An 18060-nucleotide genomic window follows, 5' to 3' on the forward strand; every position below is an offset into this window, starting at 1 on the left:
GTCGGATTAATGTCTGTGTTATCTGTCTGTGAATGCAGTTCTACTTTGTCTCCATTGTAACAAGGGCCTGTATACCCAGGATGTACATGTTTGTATTTGTAGGAGGATTGTATTCAAGGCAAGCACGCCTTGGCTTGGGAAGGGAAATGCTGCATAATATTTGTATTACCATTAAAAAGCCCCCATGCTGGGCATTAGGCATTACTCCTCTCATACTTGGCATGTTGTAATAGGTTCTGTGTGCTGTAATACCCCTTTGAAATATCTCTGGAAGTAAAACCATGCAGAGAAATAGAGAAAAAAAAATCTGTCTTGCACATTAACCTATTCTTGAGCTCAAACCTCTTCTCACACTTCTCTTTAATTTAGGCATGTTGCTTATATAAATTTGGAAATATGCCTATGCTTTATCTGTTTTGTAACTTAGCAACCTTTAATCTGGGTTTCTTGCTTCTCCTTATAAAGCAGCTGATAAATCTAGCCAAGCACTTACAGTATAGTTGGTAGAGAGAGTATAAGGGCTTCATCAAATACATAAGGAATACCCAAAGCTCCATTCATTTTGCTGACATTTACCTTTACGCATAAAGACAAGCACAAAGCCACCCACTGCTCAAAGTCTCACATGATCAGATTGAGTGGCTGTACATTGCACAAAACACTTGCTAGAGGGAAGGCTGTGATTTGCAGACTGAAGAAATTCCATAGAGCATTATTGGTCTGAAATAGGATGATCTTTCATTTAATCACTTAATTTGCGATATCTGCCTTTGAAGAGAGAGTTAGCTAGAGGAAAAATGGAAAGGAAGCAACAAAATGGAGAAGATTATCTTGGTGCAGTGTATTTTTTACAATTATTTAACGCCACTGAAGACCATGAAGCACTGTTGGGCTCAATCCTATTCACAAGGCAAACATATTGCATAAAATAAGACCTGGGAGCTCTGAATGACATAGTTATCACAAGTGTTTGGTGTATTTGTTACAGCATTGCACCTTATCAAAACATGTTTTGGCACACTGCTATGGGATTCCTGGAGGATGCCCTACAAGCTTCTCTCTGTTTCCCTCACACATTAATGCAGCTACATCCTCCCAGAATTGCATCTTGATGCTTCGCATTTCATGAATGGCAGAGTGACATGTCCAAAGGGCAGGGCTCCAGGCTCAGAATTGGAGACTGCCTCACACGCCATTTTTAGACACTTAATTACACTGCTGCATTTGAATCTTGTTCTGAGCAGTGTGGTTATTTCTCAAGATGTCTTGATATTCTTTTTCATCTCCAAAGTAAGCCCTGAGGTAGGGTGGGCTCCAGGAGACCAGTGCTTAAAGAACAACAGCTAAGGGATTGCTGTTTTGCAGGCTTCAGCTTTAAGAGTTTGTTTCCTGGGAAGTGAGAAGGGAATTTTATCCATGCTATGAAACATATCCTTTGATATAAAGACAGTGAATGCTATAGACAAAGTGCACCTGTCCAACAGCCCAAAATATATAGCAAAGGTCAATCCACGAGAAGGGGATTTTTATGAACATGTCTAAAAGACATGAGTCATATTCATTCAGGATTTTTATAGTCTTTTCAGTGGTCTTTATTTCAGAAAATGAGACAGGTGCCTGATGGTTTGGCTATAGGATAGTACAAAAAGAGGTACTTCTATCTATCACATGAGAGCAGGGAAGGGGAAAGGGTCACTGTATGATCCACGTCATTAGCAGACTGCAAGAGTTTGTTTAGCCTTGATAATTAATTGTACCCCACTTCAGTTTTCTACTGAGAGTCTGTGTGTGCCCAAAACTAGGTTAGATTGGCCAATCTACTTTTTTTATCACACTGGTTTCAGTGACTACTGAAGAAAGTTAACATTTTAGTTCTGATCACCCTGAACCTTTTGAGTGTCCATTGCAATTGCTTGTGGACCTCATCACCCTACAATGAAAGGAAGTATCTTTCTCTTGCTTTTTTCTTCATGGGTGGAATAAGATTTCTTCACATAGTCCAGTGTTCCCAGTACAGAATATAAAGCCCTGTATAGATGCGACTTGCATTTCTATTTTAAACATCAAGATCCATCAAATTAACTTCTTCACAAGGCAAAAAATGGTCTGCAGTGCACTGACATGATTTCCTCTGACAACACTGCCAGTTCATGTAGGAGCAACACCAAGGAGACATGCTGGAATTAGAAAATACAGGCAAGCAACCGCCAAGAACCACATGAGAGCACAACTTGGTGATAGCTGCCAGTTGCATGTTCAAGTTAGCAGATGTCTGTGGGGCTTCTGAGTTTTAACATCTCCATTAGTTTGCTCAGACATATCATGTCTTTGTTGTCAGGCTTTGTGTGTTCGTTTCTCTCTCCCATGGGCTTTTATGCAGTGGTGCCCTTTCAAAATTTGACTATGGTAAGTTAGATAAATAGACATTTCTTCTTCATATTTGCAATAGCTGTGTGCTTTTTGCATTTACGACATCAAATAAAAAGTTTTGGATTTTATGCCCTGCAATAATAATTTCCAATCTCATAATTTCAGGCCTGACTTTTATATCAAAAACATGGCTTGTATCAGCAACAGTGTGGCCAGCAGAAAGAGATCCCTGACTGTGTCCCTGTACTGGGCACTGGTGATGCCACACCTCGAACACTGCATCCAGTTCTGTGCCCTTCACTCCAGGAAAGATGCTGAGGGGCTGGAGTATGTCCAGAGAAGGGCAGCAGAGCTGGTGAAGGGTCTGGAGCACAAGTCCTTGGCTGGGGCTGTCTAGCCTGGAGTAAAGGAGGCTCTGGGTGACCTCATAGCTCTCTACAACGACCTGAAAGGAGGCAGATGGGGGTTGGTCTCTTCTCCCAGTTAGCAAGCAAAGGAACCAGAGGAAACTGCCTCAGGTTGCACCAGGGGAGGTTTAGATTGGATATTAGGAAAAATTTCTTCATGGAAAGGGCTGTCAAGCATTGGAATGGGCTGCCCAGGGCAGTGATGGAATCACTATCCCTGGAGGTATTTTAAAGATGTGCAGATGTGGCACTTGTGGACTTGGTTTAGTGGTGGACTTGGCAGTGCTGGGTTCATGGTTGGACTCAATGATCTTTGAAGTTTTTCCAACCTAAATGATTCCATGATTTATATTTGGATAATAGAGAGGGAGGTGAAATTCCCCAGAACGCAGTCCACTGCCCAAATTATCTAAGGTCTAAAGGAGATACTGTGAATACTCTGCTCCCACTGGAAGAACAAGAAGAAGGGCTGAAGTCAGACAGCAGAGGAGAGGCTGAGCTGAGCTGAGCTGAGCTGAGCTGAGCTGAGCTGAGCTGAGCTGAGGTTCCAGCCTGGTCTCCAATCACCACTGCTCCAAGCCAATGAGTGCTCCACCACGCCAAGCCCCACTGCTGCTCTGCCCATGCAGCAGGACTAGGCAGTGCAGAGGGCAGTGAAAGGACCAAGGACCATATCACTGCAGGCATCCATGTAGACATTTTGTAAAGCAATAGCCAAGTTTTAACATGAATTGAGAAATTTTACAGCTTGCATGCTTCCTAAATAATTTCATTTGATTTGTTCCTTCTTTATTAAAGATGTCCATTATACACGATTCATAAACATACATAAACAAATATATAGCTAAAATTTGTCTTAGCTAGATGTTTTTACAGTCACATACATATGTATATATCTTTTTTGTTTTTCAAATTTCATAATGAATGGGTATTGAAAAAACCTAACGTCTTGAAAATCCAGAAATGTTTGTAAGATTTGTTATTTTCTCCTCCTTATTTCCTCAGCAAATTGTGAACATGATGAAGAAAACCTAATAAACTGATTATCTTTCCTGAAAAACTGCAATAAAATTATTACAGTATCTTCAAACAATATCTATTTTAATTAATCCATTCTAGAAGTTTGAAAAACAGCAAAACAATTGTTTTTGCTTGTCTCCACTTTTCTGATTGTCACTATGAAGCATCCCTGTCTGTCAGGTGCTGTGATTGCAGTGCCAACAGATATGAATATTCTTCTGCTTCAGCAATGCAGCCTCCTAATATTGCCTCCAAACTAAAAACAGAGGCGACACCGTCCACCAGCACCATTGCTTTGTATTGGGCCATTCCCGTGTACTGGTCACTGAAATGTTTGAATTATTACCCATGTTCATTATTTGTCTGGAAAAAAACCAGCTGAAATTAACCTTGCTAATTTTCTCCTAAAAATTCTCCTCCTGCAGCAGCTTACCTTACCATGGTATTTTCCAGGAGTTCAATTAGGGCTAGCATTTGGAAGTTATTTCCCAGGCAGCTGCGTTTTACTCAGATCCCCGGAGACTGTGGGAGGGATGCTCAGCTGGCACACAGTCTGTTCAAGTTCTTGAAAAACCCTCCTCTCACCAGGGCCCCTTTTGGCCGCCAAGGCCCAGAGCCCACAGGTATTTGAGGTCAGTGGCACTGCTGGGAAAGCCCATGTCAGAGCCTGGGCTTCGCTCAGCTCCAGTGTGTCGGTGCTGCAGGTCACTGGCTGAGCTCCTGCAGGCACATGTTTGCAGGCACAGCCAGGGCCAGGCTGGGCTGCTGCAGCCAGAGCCAAGCTCTGTTTGAACGTGAGCCAGAGCACCACCTGCACCCCATGGTGGCTCCAGCACCGACCCTCACCCCGGCCCATCTGTTCCTGCAGCAACCCAGCACTCCTGTCTTTCCTCCTCCAGTAGCCAGCAAGTGCCTGGGCTCTTTCCCCCAGCTTGGTGTAATCCCGAGCAATCTCCCTGCTGCAGGAATGGCCTCCTGACACCCACTGGGCTACACAAATGTTCTCTTTTCCCTCTTTTTCTCTGCTCTGCACATCCAGTCAAATGCAGTGGCTCAGAGTCAGCAAGGTGGGGATAGGTATGAGGGGACAGGCTGGGTAAGGATGCTGTGAGGTCCTCAGATGTTTTGATTTAAACTAAAGGGCTAGGGAAAGAGTGCAGAAAAATACTGCTGACATACACTGTCCTCAGATGTTCTGATTTAAACTAAAGGGCAAGGGAAAGAGTGCAGAAAAATACTGCTGACATACACACATATTTTGTGGGAAACTGGATCTTTCCCATGATGCCTAACGTTGCAAGTAACTTTTGCTCTGTCCTCACATTACATTCTGCCTCTGGACCAATACACCAAAGTTGCTACTTTGTTGTGGCTCAGCTGCTGCTCAGGTGAGCCTGTTGTATCTTGAAGAACTGTATCTTGAAGAACATGAGTACTGTTGCATCTTGAAGGACCCTTTTGGCTCAGAGCACTTGGAGCTCAGGGGTCCAGCTCAGGGGTCTCATAAGAGGCTGTGGTGGAGCAGCAGAGCAAAGGTTCTGTCCCCATGCACCAGGGGCAGACAGAAGCATCAAAGCACATGGCCCTGATGCTCAGAGACACAGTGACCCTGGAAAGAGAAAAGAGCCAAAGCCAGGTGAAAGCTGAAGGGCAGATGGATTTAGGGCACCCTAGCCCAATTGCCTAAGTTTGGTTGTGGTTGTGATGTTTTGGTTGCCTTTACTGTACTGGTAGGAATGGCATTTGCTTAGACTTGAGGATGTGAGTTCTCTGGGGACAGCAGTATTCACTACCTGCTCATTAGTGTTTGCACAGCTTGTGGAGTCTTTCTGAGCTCCAGTGGGAGCAAATGAAAAGTATTTTTGCATTTAGGAGATTTTTCTGAATAGCTTGCTTTGTCATCTTCTTGTTAGTGTGTGGCTACCTTGGCAGGGAGAAGATGTATTTTACCAATGGGTCTGAGAAAATTCCTGATATTCTGCATTCTTGGGAACTGTCAGTATTCAGAATCTGTGCTGCTCCAGCCCTTGTAAGAGACAGACAGAGGGAAAGACAGAGCAAGAGCAGAGAGGGAAGAAGATATATAAGGAAAACATGATGGCATAATACAAAAGGGTTTTTTGTATACCTGTTGGCATGGTGATCATGTGTATCACCACCCCAAAAGAGAGGCAGTAAAATCTCTATCATGCTGTACCAGATTCCTGCTCCTCTGCAAACTCCAGGGCAGGTGAGCTGGAGGAGCAGTGCCAATCCCTGACAGGGCTAGGCTTTTATTCTCCCTATAAATACTACAAGTCTCTATCCAGCTCCTCCACAAGCTGTTGAGACAAGATGCTCTGAATAGCTTCCTGGAAATGCCTACTGATGGGATCTGGGGGCTATGCCTATTCTAGCAAACAGAGCAGGGTGACAGACAGAGCTTTGGCCTGTGATCATCCTGCTATTTAACTGAGTAGATGGAGTAACACATTACCCAGCATGGATTTGACCCATGCCAAATGGTTCTTTCCTGGACAGCCCCCAAGCACAGTTTGTGTGATACACAGGCCAGGATCTGTTTCCAGAAGACAGAATAGATGCAGTCACTGCCCAGGAGGAAGTGGGGAAGCAAGTTCTGCCACAGAAGTACAGCCCAGAACTTGACACTTCCCTTTAGGGAATGAAGAACAGACGCTCTACCTAATTTATTAACATTTATGTACCCAGAGACACCTCAAGTCATGAGGTGGTTTTGGTTTTTTTTTTGTTAATATACATCAAATTCTGCAATTCTGACCAAAACAAAAAAACCCAACCTCAGCATAAAGAAAACATTCCAAAATACTTTTTGTATATTTGTATACAAGGTCCGTCTTTTAAATCCCAGAGTTCAAAGCCAAAGGAGATTCTCCTGAGAAGCTGGACACTCCCAGTGTGAAGACATCATGAGACAAATTTTTGAGTCACCACATTTCTAGAAAGATAGAACTGAGCTTGGCCAGCACTGAGATAAGGACAGGCAGGGAGGGTTACAAACTCATGAGAAGAACAGTCAGAAAAGAAACATTTTTTTTCACAGGAAGAGGAAAAAGCAATCAAAAGGAAATGTTTGCAGATGCTTAAGAGTTGTCTCAGGAAGTACATTAGTATGTTGATTGAGATGTCAAGTATCTAATAAACTGCACAGGAATATGCGGTTTTATGCATGGATTTTATTTGCACATATGTTTCAGATGTCCTATGGGGAAATTTAAACAAAATCTAAAGCTGCTAACAAATCCCTTTTGGTCTGGATTCAGTTTACTCTGCTTTGTTGTAAACCCAACTGGCTGATTTTTGCATAAATGTGTATGTTGGTCTCTCATATGATTTTCATTGGCAATAAAACTGCCATCTTTAAGTTATGGCATTTTAAAGCAAATTTCTTTGAATTACCTCAATTCATGTAATTTTGGTAACTCCTTAGTGGCCCTTGAGGCATCTGAGGGAAAGCAGAGCTGAGGCATTATGTATTGGTTTAAAGTCTTGTAATTGTGCAAGCTTCTGCCATCCCTAATCTGTGTGTGCTACTTTGTGCCCATGGCTAACAGAACTAAATTCAGTTTAGCTAAAATTTCCTGGATAATATCTCCAGTTACAAGCATCAATCCTGAGTTGATCCCAATGGTAACTACAAATGAACTTCAGGAGAAAACCTCTCAGTGTTCTGTCTTGGTATGAGCTGTACTGCCCCATGCTTAATATGAAGGGTTTGTTGTTCCTCTGTATTTGATCCCTTTTCTATAAGAGCAGCAATGGTGGGAGAATAGCCTGTGGCTCATCCTGCCCTTTGCTATGTGGCATTTATCATTCACTGCACCCTACTGTGCCTATGGTGGGGCTCTGTGTCCCCTTGTCCCCGGAGTAAGTTTGCCACCAGCCCTCAGGGTCCAGCTAAGAAACTGAAAAATTACTGCGCTAAGACCTGTGTCACCAAGACTAAACTGCAATGTCTTTTCAGGGCTTTTTTTTTTTTTTGGAAACTACTAATATTTCTAAACATTTATAATATCCAAGGGATGAATTAAAATATCAACTTGACTCTGGCTTGTAAAGTGAAATGTATTAAATTGCACACTACTTGATAGAAACAATATTTTTGTTTGAGATATCTTCTGCCAGTCTATCAGCCACCAGTGATTATGCAAGTGTCCTTTCAAATGTTATTTTCTGGCTTTTCCTATACAAAAAACATCATACACTACAATATACCACAAACTATCAGCAACAACTAGTGCTTGAACAGTACCAAAATCTCTTCCCCTTAACCTGTGAGACAAATAGTCTCTTTCCAGACAGTGAAATCAGTCATGTTTCTGATTTGTCTATGAAAACATACAGGACTTGGGGATAAAACCACATTACATGTGAAAAGAACCATGTCAGTCAGTGTAGATGCAAGTTGTTATGATCATTTAGTTGCTATAGGCTATTGCTGCAGTTGTTCACCAGCAGTCCATACACTTGCTTCTTTGAGAACACCACTTTCCTAAAGCTGAAAAAAAAAATGAAGCTAAAGCAAGTAGGAGAGAGTCTGTTGACACCAGCTTCAGGATAGTGATAAACAATGAATGTATATGTGGTAGCACTCAAGTAAGTTTGGCTTTTTCTGTTGGCATTTGCCCTTCTTGGATGAGTTTTCGCACCAAGCAGAGATCCAAACCAACGTGACTGTGCTGCCACAGCCCATGGTAGCCAGCCATCCCAGAGAGAGGGCAGGGTAACCCCTGCTGTGGCCCTGGTGGGTCAGGACAGGGGGCTCCCACAGGAGGAATGGCTCCCCGTGCCACAGTGGTGTTAGTTCCAAGGGGAAGGGTCTCCAAACACACAGGAACTGTCTGCTTTTGGGCCAAGGGGATGAGGAGCCTGTCAGAAGAGCAGCTGTTAAGTTGGTACCACCTGGAAGTCTCTTCTCCCCTTTCATTTGGGGCTGGAGGAAGGAGCCAGGTTCTGCAGGAAATCATTCCAGATCTTTTCCCTCTTCTGCCTCTCCTTTGGCAGCAGCAGCTCCACATCACATTCAGTCTGTCTGTTCTGCTGCAAAGCCTTGAGGAAACTCAGCACTGGAACCACAGGGACAGAGCTGACCACAACCAATGAACCCAAAAAGACACCATCTTAGGGAGGCCAGTTCTGTACTCTGGTGGATATTTTCTCTATTTCAGGTTGAGAGATTGCAAATTCTGCAGAAAGTAGAGCAGCAGCTCCTAATCACCCATGTCTGTGCAAAGACTCCTCAGTTCCTCAGAGGAGAAATGCCTCCCTTCATTAAATGAGGAAAGGGAGATAGAAATACTACTAAACCCAAAATGATCCTGATAGTAATGGGCAGAAATAAAGAAATTTGGAAATACAGGTAATTACTAAGGCTAGAAGAAACACCATTAGTCATTCAGGGTAAGTCTAGCCAGGAGGAGTTATTAAAATACATCATGAGCAAATGAAATTAAATCCCATTAACAGCTTGGACCTGCTATTAGACAAAGTACAAAAGGCAGAAGTACTCAAGCAGGGGTTCCCCCAGGAAGCTGAGAAGCTGAGCTACCAACAGCCAGTCAGCCACTGGGGACTGGCACGGAGAGAATACCTTCCCATGCATCCTGTTTAGACAATTCTGACTGCAAAACCAGATAAGTTGCATCTATAAGAGATAACAATTGTGGTCAAGAAACCCTCTGAATTATTAATGCTAATAAATCCTACAAAGATTAAAAAAAGATCTGACTTTCAAGGTTACAAACAAGCTTAGCTTGACATTGGTCTCTAATAAAATCCAGGAAAGGCTGGCAGAGAAACCAATCAGCAAGGAGTCAAAAGAACAAGTCATTCAATCAATATTGTTGTTTTTTAAAAAATTTTTATAATCTACCTCAAAAGTTTTGTGACATTACAAATTTGATTTGGTTGTCCAACTCTTATAAGTCCTATTAGAGCAAGTCCTTCATACCATTCTCAAAAAAATTAGCTGTACAAGAAAATCAATACAGACTCATTTTAAAGAGATCAAGGATTGCTCAGTTGGTAGATCTGAGTAAGGTATTTGCAATGGCTAGGGGTTTTTGTGAGCAGAAGCCTCCAGGGAGCTGCTTTCATCCCATTCAAAGATCTTGAAGAAAATATTAAATCATTGCTGATAGAATTTGTAGCAAAAAGAAAATAATGAAGAGAGAAGAGATGATGGGCATAGGTCAGGGTCACTTGGAAAGGGGGTTTCATTTGAATGCATGTTTCAACACAACCACATGTTAGGTCATTTTTCAGGAGAAAACAAATTCCATTTATAAAGGGGAGCAGAGACTATCAGAGGAAGCAGTGTCTTTTAGAAGGTTTTAGTAGCTGTAAAATATAAGAAAAAATAACATAATGGCTAAAAGAGCAAACAATTTCCATCACAGCCAAGAAGGAATAAGGAAATACCACTGTTTTGTTGTACATAATGCTTGTTACTTTAAAATACAAAACTGACCATGAGCACCAATGGAGCTGCCCATTCTGTTTCTCAGGTGGCCAGTCTGTTTCCATCTTCTGCTTTTTCCTTCCTGCCACTGTGTTCCAGTGGCAGGGTCCAGCCAGGCTCAGCACCTGAAACAAAGAGCAGGATAACTGAGGGCAAGGCACTGGTTATCCCTGTGCCCAGGGCATCCAGGGATGCTGCAGGCGGGGAGATCAGGGGAATTATACTGATATATAAGGGAAATACAAAAGCTGGGGAAGAATGCTCAAATTTAGGAAGCATCTTCTGGTAAAAATGTCTAAAGTTTTTGTCTATTTGTCTTACCCAAGAAAACAATAAGAGGTTATTTTATTACAGTGTAACAGAATTTAAATATTTTTTCTGATAGAAAAAGATGCATGATTCAGTGGTTGAAAACCAGAGCCAGACAAACTTAGTCTAGAAACTCTTCCTTTTCAACAGAAAGGATAAATAATAATTGATCCTTCACTTGCAGCTTTTATAACATAGAAAAATGTATCATAAAACAATATGCTATGATTCAAGCAAAAGTTTAGGCTGAAAGGCATAATCATTGCACAATGAATTGAAAGATGCAATAGATCACATATGTAACCTTCTATGGTTACTTTCTTATTTTGGTATTTTTCCAGGCCTTGGAACTCCTCAGGAAATCTGCTACTATCCTCCTTGGCTTTTGTTGTCCTTTTCTGAAACCATGGCATAACATGGAAAAAATGTAAATAAAATTATATATACACTTTGTGCTTAGGCAGGTTTTCAGTCCTGAATTTTCAAACCTGTATAGATTGCTCAAAGAACTTATACTGATTTCAAGAATTTTTTTTCTAAAAATGCGGAAATTACTACTTGTACTAGCATTTTGTACTCTAGCCATGAATTAGCTATAACTATAAAGATTTCTGCATCTTTTAACATTATAATTTTTTAACATCGTAAAACCTTATTTGAAGACTATAACATGCAGTTGTTTTGAGTTACTTCTAAATTGTGATGGTTATTATAATCAGACTTTGCCTGTACATCCCTGAGAACACCAGTTGTACAAGTTGGGGGTTGTGCCTATGACTGAGTTACTTTTTGATCACCTAGTGTATTTTTAGACTCTGGACACACTCAGCTGAGTTTATGCTGTAATAACAGTGTCACGTGGTGCTAACCAGAGTATATCAATCAGTAGTTGTAGGTAACATAGAACTATAATCATTTTAATGTAATTGCCCTGTGATTATTATGTAATTCTTGTCTGATTACAAAATAAAACATATTTACTTTGCCATTAATGTTTTAGCTATGTTTACCTATCTCTAATAGATTTTAGCTGTTAGGTAGCGGCTAAATTAGAACTGATTTTTTCCAGGAAATAATCCTGATTCCCAAACACTCATTTGAAAGGAAGAGTCTTTTGCTCCATGATCTAGCAAAGCAGTTGGCTCATTTTCTGTGGTCCAGGAGACACATTACATGGTCAGGACAGACTACCAAGAACATGTGCACCATTGCTCTCAGCGTGGTCAGGATTCACCCTAAGCAGGAAAGATTGTTAGTCAGATAAAAATCTCCTTTAGTGTTAAAAAAAAAAAAGGCTGCAGAAATACAAGAGTCTCTTTGGAGGTTTTTGTAAGTGATGGCATGGAAGAAAATTACAGAGGATATGTGATGTTTTCTATGGTAAGTGTCCAATACTTTTTATTTGACTATTGAGTTGGCATCTCCCCAGTTCTGGCTGAGACAACTGCAAGGCTGAGGGCTGCTCTGATGCCATGTCCATCCAGAAGATCTTGTATTGAGGAAAAATGCATGGAACCAAACCAACAGAGCACATTTGTTGCAACATGCACACAGAGAGCTACTGGTGCTTCAGCAATTAATTGCCTGCCCTTATGTTGTGAGAACATCCATTTGTATTGACCCAAAACTGTAAGTTCTTCTGTAATTAAATAAGTAGAAATTATTTTAGAAAATTGATATTTTAATCAGCTTCTTCTCTTCCCCATCTCACATCACTATCACAATTTATTCCCTTTCACTTTTCTCATTCTTAACATCTTATCTTGCTTCTCATAAATATAGTTTATATAAAAATCAGTACATTTCAGGCAGAAGTATAATGGAGAATGATTTCTGTAGGCCCTAAACCAGAGACTCGTGCTGACATTATTTACCTCTTTTGAGACTTAACATGTTTTCTTTCCTTGATAAAATCACACAATAACAGCTCAAAGTCCTCTCACAGATTAGATTTTGTAAATAGGCCCTTCCCTTTTAAAAAATTATGTATTTTTTCCATTTACTTCTGTCTTGGCTCCAGGGGTTGTTTTGGAGTAAAATACAAGACCTTCTATTTCTTTTGGATGCAGTGTTTCAACAAGGATTTGAAGGAACTAAACCACTCACTAGCTGAGCACATGACATGGTACAGAAAGAGACTTTCTTTCAGCCTCTTGGACCAGCTGGGAGCCCACGCAAGGAGTTCACATGAAAGAAATTATCCTGACTGAGCTGCAGCAGCCAGGCAGAGCCCCAGGCAGAGACAACCCCACAGATGTGGAGGAAACAGCAGGCAGTGTTTTTGTGTCAGTAGAAAGTATTAATTCCATTCCATGGTTTCCAGTGAGAAATAGCCCCTGACTTATCCTTTCATAAGGTCACATGCGTGATGGAAAGATACTTGGAAGGGGAATTCAGAATTACAACACTGCATCTCAGGTTTGTAATTTAGGGAGCTGTCATGATTCCCGTGAGAGCCCATGGAGGTCTCATCAGCAATGTCACTGGAGACTGGGGCTTATCTCAGCTGGCCAGCCAAGATGCATCCACCTAATGTGAGCAGAGGCTTTCCCTACAGGAAGAAGATATCTGCTGTCTGTGACATGAGACTAGTCTCATAGTTAAAATCACAGAACTCTAGAAAGGTTTGAGTTGGAAAGATCACCTAATCTCAACCCTCTGTCAATCATGTTAGCACAATTTGCCTTAGTGAAGCCATGTTGGCTGTCACAAATCACTTCTGTATTTTTCATTTGTCTTAGCACAGTTTTCAGGAGGATCTGCACTATGATCTTACGGGGCATAGGGGTGAGACTGACTATTCTGGTCTTCCTTTTTTTCTTTGTAAGAATGGGGACTGTATTTCCCCTTTTTTAGTGGGAAATTCACCAGACTGCCAGGAGTTCTCAAATATGATGATTAGTGGCTTAGCCAATTCATCTGCCAGTTCCCTTGAGGCATACAAAGGTATCTCATCAGGTCCCATGGACTTGTGCACCTTCAGGTTCCTTCAATGGTCTCAAACCCAATTTGCCCCTACAGTGGGTGCTTCTTTATTCTACCAGTGCGTTTGCCTTCTGTGACTTGGCAGTGTGGCTGGAACACTTACCAGTGAAATCTGAAGCAAAAGTCATTGATTACCTCAGCCTTCTCCATATCCTTGGTTACCAGGTCTCCCATTTCCATCCAGAGAGATACCATATTTTCCCTGGTCGTTCTTTAATACTAACATACCTATAGAAGATTTCCTTGTTGGCCTTGATGTCCCCAGCCATATTTGATTGTACAAGAGATTTTAGCTTTTCAAACCCAGTCATTGTCCACATAGACAATGCCTCTGTATCATACCCAGGTCCTGTGTCCTTGCTTCCACCTCTGTAGGCTTCCTTTTTGTGCTTGAGTATGTCCAGGATCTCCTTGTCCACCCATGCAGGCCTCCTTACATTTTGGCCTAATTTCCTCTTGGCTATGATACATTGCTCCTGAGCTTGGAGGAGGTGATCCTTGAATACCAAAACCTAAATACTGATTTTCCTATTTGAGGAACTGGGCACAATCTTAATGCTTTCATCCTCCCAGTTTGTCCACAGAAATCTCTACACAAACATCATGAAAGGACACTCTAGCAAATTCCTAAATCCAGTTCAAAACTGACACTGAAAGCACTAACTAAAAAGCTGTTCCATAACAGCAACTATCTTTTATCCAAATTATTCAGCAGTAAGTATTATTTATAGTAAATCTCCTGATTTATTTCTAATGTTTATAGAAAATGTCAGAACAAATTACTTACATCCAATACAAACTCTGCTTTACAATTCCATCCATTTTGTCAGGGTTTTAATACTGGTCCTAATTTGCATCTTTATGTTAAAACATGAAAATAGAGCTGAGTTTTCTTGAACACCCTCATTTTTCATAAACTTGAGTAGAAATGTCTCATGTAAAAGGAATGCTAGATCAGAAAGTAGTGGCTACAGTAAGAGCAAGCTAAAAAATGGCATGCCAAAGGGGACAGTGTCCCCCAGTGCTTTACCAGAAATATCCCTTTTAAATCAGGAAATACTGTGCATAAGACTTAGCAAACATTATGAGCTTCACTTTAGATTCCTCGGGTACAGGTTTTTTTGGGTCCCATACTAATTTCAATAAACATATTACAGTTCCAGAGAGAGTTCAAAAGGATCCCTTCATTACCTACAAACCTTTAGACAAAATGCTAGAAGACAGTTTAAAGAAAAGGGCACCCACTTACAGCAATTAGCTTTTAAGAGCAAAACCCTGGGTATCTCTGTTTTGGTTAACATGACAAATCAAGGGAAACTTAGCTCATGTGTATAAATTATTCTAACAGCAGTATCTTAAAGATCCAACACAGCATACATCAACATATCTCGTTAGAATGAGTGCTTCTAAATTTAGGCTTTAAAACATTTATGGGTATACACAGAACAAACTTTCTGCTTCTACAGATGATATTCACCATCATTTCTTTTTGATCCATCCTCAATATTTGCCCCTTCAGCCATATGTACAAATGGCAGTGGTTTCCCCCAGAACAATTAGGAAGATTGCAATGACATTGAGTATGACCTGGTTTCAGTAATATTGAAGAGATTAAATTAACAAAACAAAAGCCCAAAACAACAGAAAAACCAGATCGCACTGTAATTTGTGTTGTAAACCAAAGGTGTTTCTTTTAGTCCCAGCACAACATCATACAAGTCACTTCTTTCTGCTTTTGTTAAAGAAGTTACATTCCTTAGCTAAAAATTTGCATTTTATTTCTGATTACATTATGTATTCTCACTGAGAAAGTGCAGAGGACACAAGTACTTAAGTATGCGAATCAGACAAGACTGCAACGCTGCCAATTTTTCAGTCTATTTTTTCACCAGTTCACTAGAGGTTCATACTGCTTCCTAACCATTAATATTAATATTTGCCACGTGCGTCTCATCCACTCACTGTGGAAAACTGTAAGGTGGTTGGTTGGTTGGTTGGTTGGTTGGTTGGTTGTATTTATAGTGTATTTAGTGTAAGAACATGTTTCTGTGCCAGTGATTTCCTTGGATGCACTGTTACTGATGTGAGCAGGAGCTCCCATGATGGAGGAGGTGTCCTCTCCTTTAGACAGTGTGGCAAATCCCTTTCAGAAATTGCCAGATGGGAAATGGTACGCTAATTAACCAAGCATCTGATACTGTTTCTAATAAATATTTTAGTATTCCTATATGTTGCCATGAAGATGCTTTAATTGTGGGTTTGAGGTAATAAAAACATAGAAGTCAGTAATATGTGTAGAACAATACAGACCCACAACTGACACCTACATCATGCAGTAGCAAACAGGAGGTAATTCTGCACCAGTTAGTCAGCTAAAAATGCAGAACCACATAGATGGATACACGGCTGAACACGTAGGAATAACAAGTGACCTTTCAGGTGACACAAACCCTGAAAATTTTCTGAAGCAAAGACAAATAAAGGCAAAACTTCAGTGTAAAAATATTCATTATGTCAAGTCTGCACAGTAACATCAAAGTCTGGCCCAGAACAGGAGCTCTCACTGTTGCCTTTAGTGATTTTGAGATAAATCAGTCTAGAAATGCCCCAGTGTCTAGAGATCTAGTTCATTTTCAAGCAGCAGCAAACAGGTGGCCTGACACAGCGGGGTGAGCTCATGGAGATCTCTATTCTCATATTTACAAGAGATTATTCAAAATACAGAAGAGGAACATTTTGGACATCAAGTATCCTTGTCTGTCTACCCTGAATAGTCTTTGTTCACAAAATTTATTGTGTTAATATTTATACTCTTGTGTGAAAATCTGAAAGGTAGCAAATTAATGTGTTTTTCACAAGCTGTACTTTTTTACCAGGGAAACTGGAAAATTTTAATCCAAGTGTGTAATGAACTTACTTTTTTTTTTACAGCTCATGTTCCTCTTAAATAACCATAAAACCTTTTACAGAGGCCATGTTCCAATAAAATTTCGGATTTATGCTTTGATTTAAAAACAAGCAAACAAGAATTTATGTTTTCCATTGAATGAGGGAAATATTATATTACCGTTTTAGCTCTCCTTTTGCTGTGCTATCTAAAGCAACAGTGATGATGTATAGAGTAATTTGGGAGGAAAAAACTCTTCAAAATATATCTCAAGAAAGCACAGTGAAATAACACACCACGGGAGGAAGATAAATCCTCAGCCAGACATCCTCTAGTTCTCTCAAAAGGACATCACAGGCCTAACCCACAAGCATGAGTGCTGCAAGGAACACTCTGTCAGGCAGGCCATGGCCCTGTTACTACAAAATAACGTGGCTGTTTGGTGGGATTAGGCTATTTTGTAAGTGTACATGGGCATTAGCACAAATCTGTGCTCTCTTAGGCATAGATCCTTGGCCCAGCCAGCTTGGTGCCTGGGGAAGTGCTCACACAAGGCTCTTCCAGGTTCCCTGGGGTTTGCAATGCTGTGTTGTCCTGGGTTGTTTAAGCAAGCAGCCCCAGCATAGCCAGGAAGGAGGGGTCTGGGAACAGCTTTTGAAGGGATGAAATTTCCAGTGACATGTTCATTTGGCTCCTGTTTAAACCAATGAACTTAACGAATATGTCATCATAATGCTTAAATGACTAATGAAATTAAACCTAGGGTAGTTCATAATAGTAATCTAATCAGAAGCATATGATTGGAAGTCAAATAGTTCTACTGCCATCTTATCTATTGTCAGCATTTAATATTAACAAAATTCCCATTTAATACAAACAAGCTCCCAAGTAAGGCACAGGTGACAGTTAATTTAATTCCAAGGGAAACATATTAAAAAACCTACATGTAGTGTATCTTCATGAATAAAGGGGGAAAAAAACTGAAAACAGAAAAAAAGATCTAAAATATTGTTGAATCAGAAGGGTCAAGTAAATAATTGAGGGGTGACGAAACCTAGGGCTGAATAAGGCTGATGTGCAGAGCAAGAAACAAGGTTGGGTAGAGCGTACCGTGTGGGGCAAGGCACCTTGTTCAGGCACTCCCTGTCTGACCTGCGGCAGACAACTGGCTGCACCTCCCCAGGAGCACAGGGCTCCAACAGACAGCAAGTGCTCAAACATGAGCCAGAGAAATCCTAATGAAGAGTACTGTCCCAGAGAAACCCTGAAATGTGGGGTTCAGAAGGATTTCCAGTGGATCTGAGAAAGGATGGTGACATTTCACCTCTAGCAAGAGCCAAGTTGCTGTGCCTGTGATCCCCTCCACGGGTACCCCTCCCCTCCCCTCCTCTGAGGCTTCTGGCAAGTACTGCAGGGTGGAGTTTATTCACATAATTTGAGCCATTAAAAATAAAAAGAGGCTTTAATCATCTGTTTCTCCAGCTAGTGATTGGAATTGGTGGCTTTGGGAGAAAACCCTCTCCCAATAACCCTGTTAAACCATGTGACAAGGTACCTACTGGAGTTTCCTTCTTGATCTCTCCTCTCACTTCTCAGATCATGGA

The 18060-nt window shown here is 41.0% G+C and overlaps 1 protein-coding gene across 1 annotated transcript in view; it reads right to left on the reverse strand.

Moving 5' to 3' along the window:
* Window positions 1–9658: 9658 nt before the first annotated feature.
* Window positions 9659–18060, reverse strand: part of LOC113460377 (uncharacterized) — a 129201-nt gene continuing 120799 nt past the window's right edge. Inside the window, exon 4 of the mRNA XM_074539697.1 lies at window positions 9659–10400. The gene's annotated coding sequence lies outside the window, so the exon portion shown is untranslated. The remainder of the gene's footprint in view (window positions 10401–18060) is intronic.

This window comes from Zonotrichia albicollis, chromosome 4 (assembly GCF_047830755.1).
Source record: "Zonotrichia albicollis isolate bZonAlb1 chromosome 4, bZonAlb1.hap1, whole genome shotgun sequence".
Taxonomy (NCBI): domain Eukaryota; kingdom Metazoa; phylum Chordata; class Aves; order Passeriformes; family Passerellidae; genus Zonotrichia; species Zonotrichia albicollis.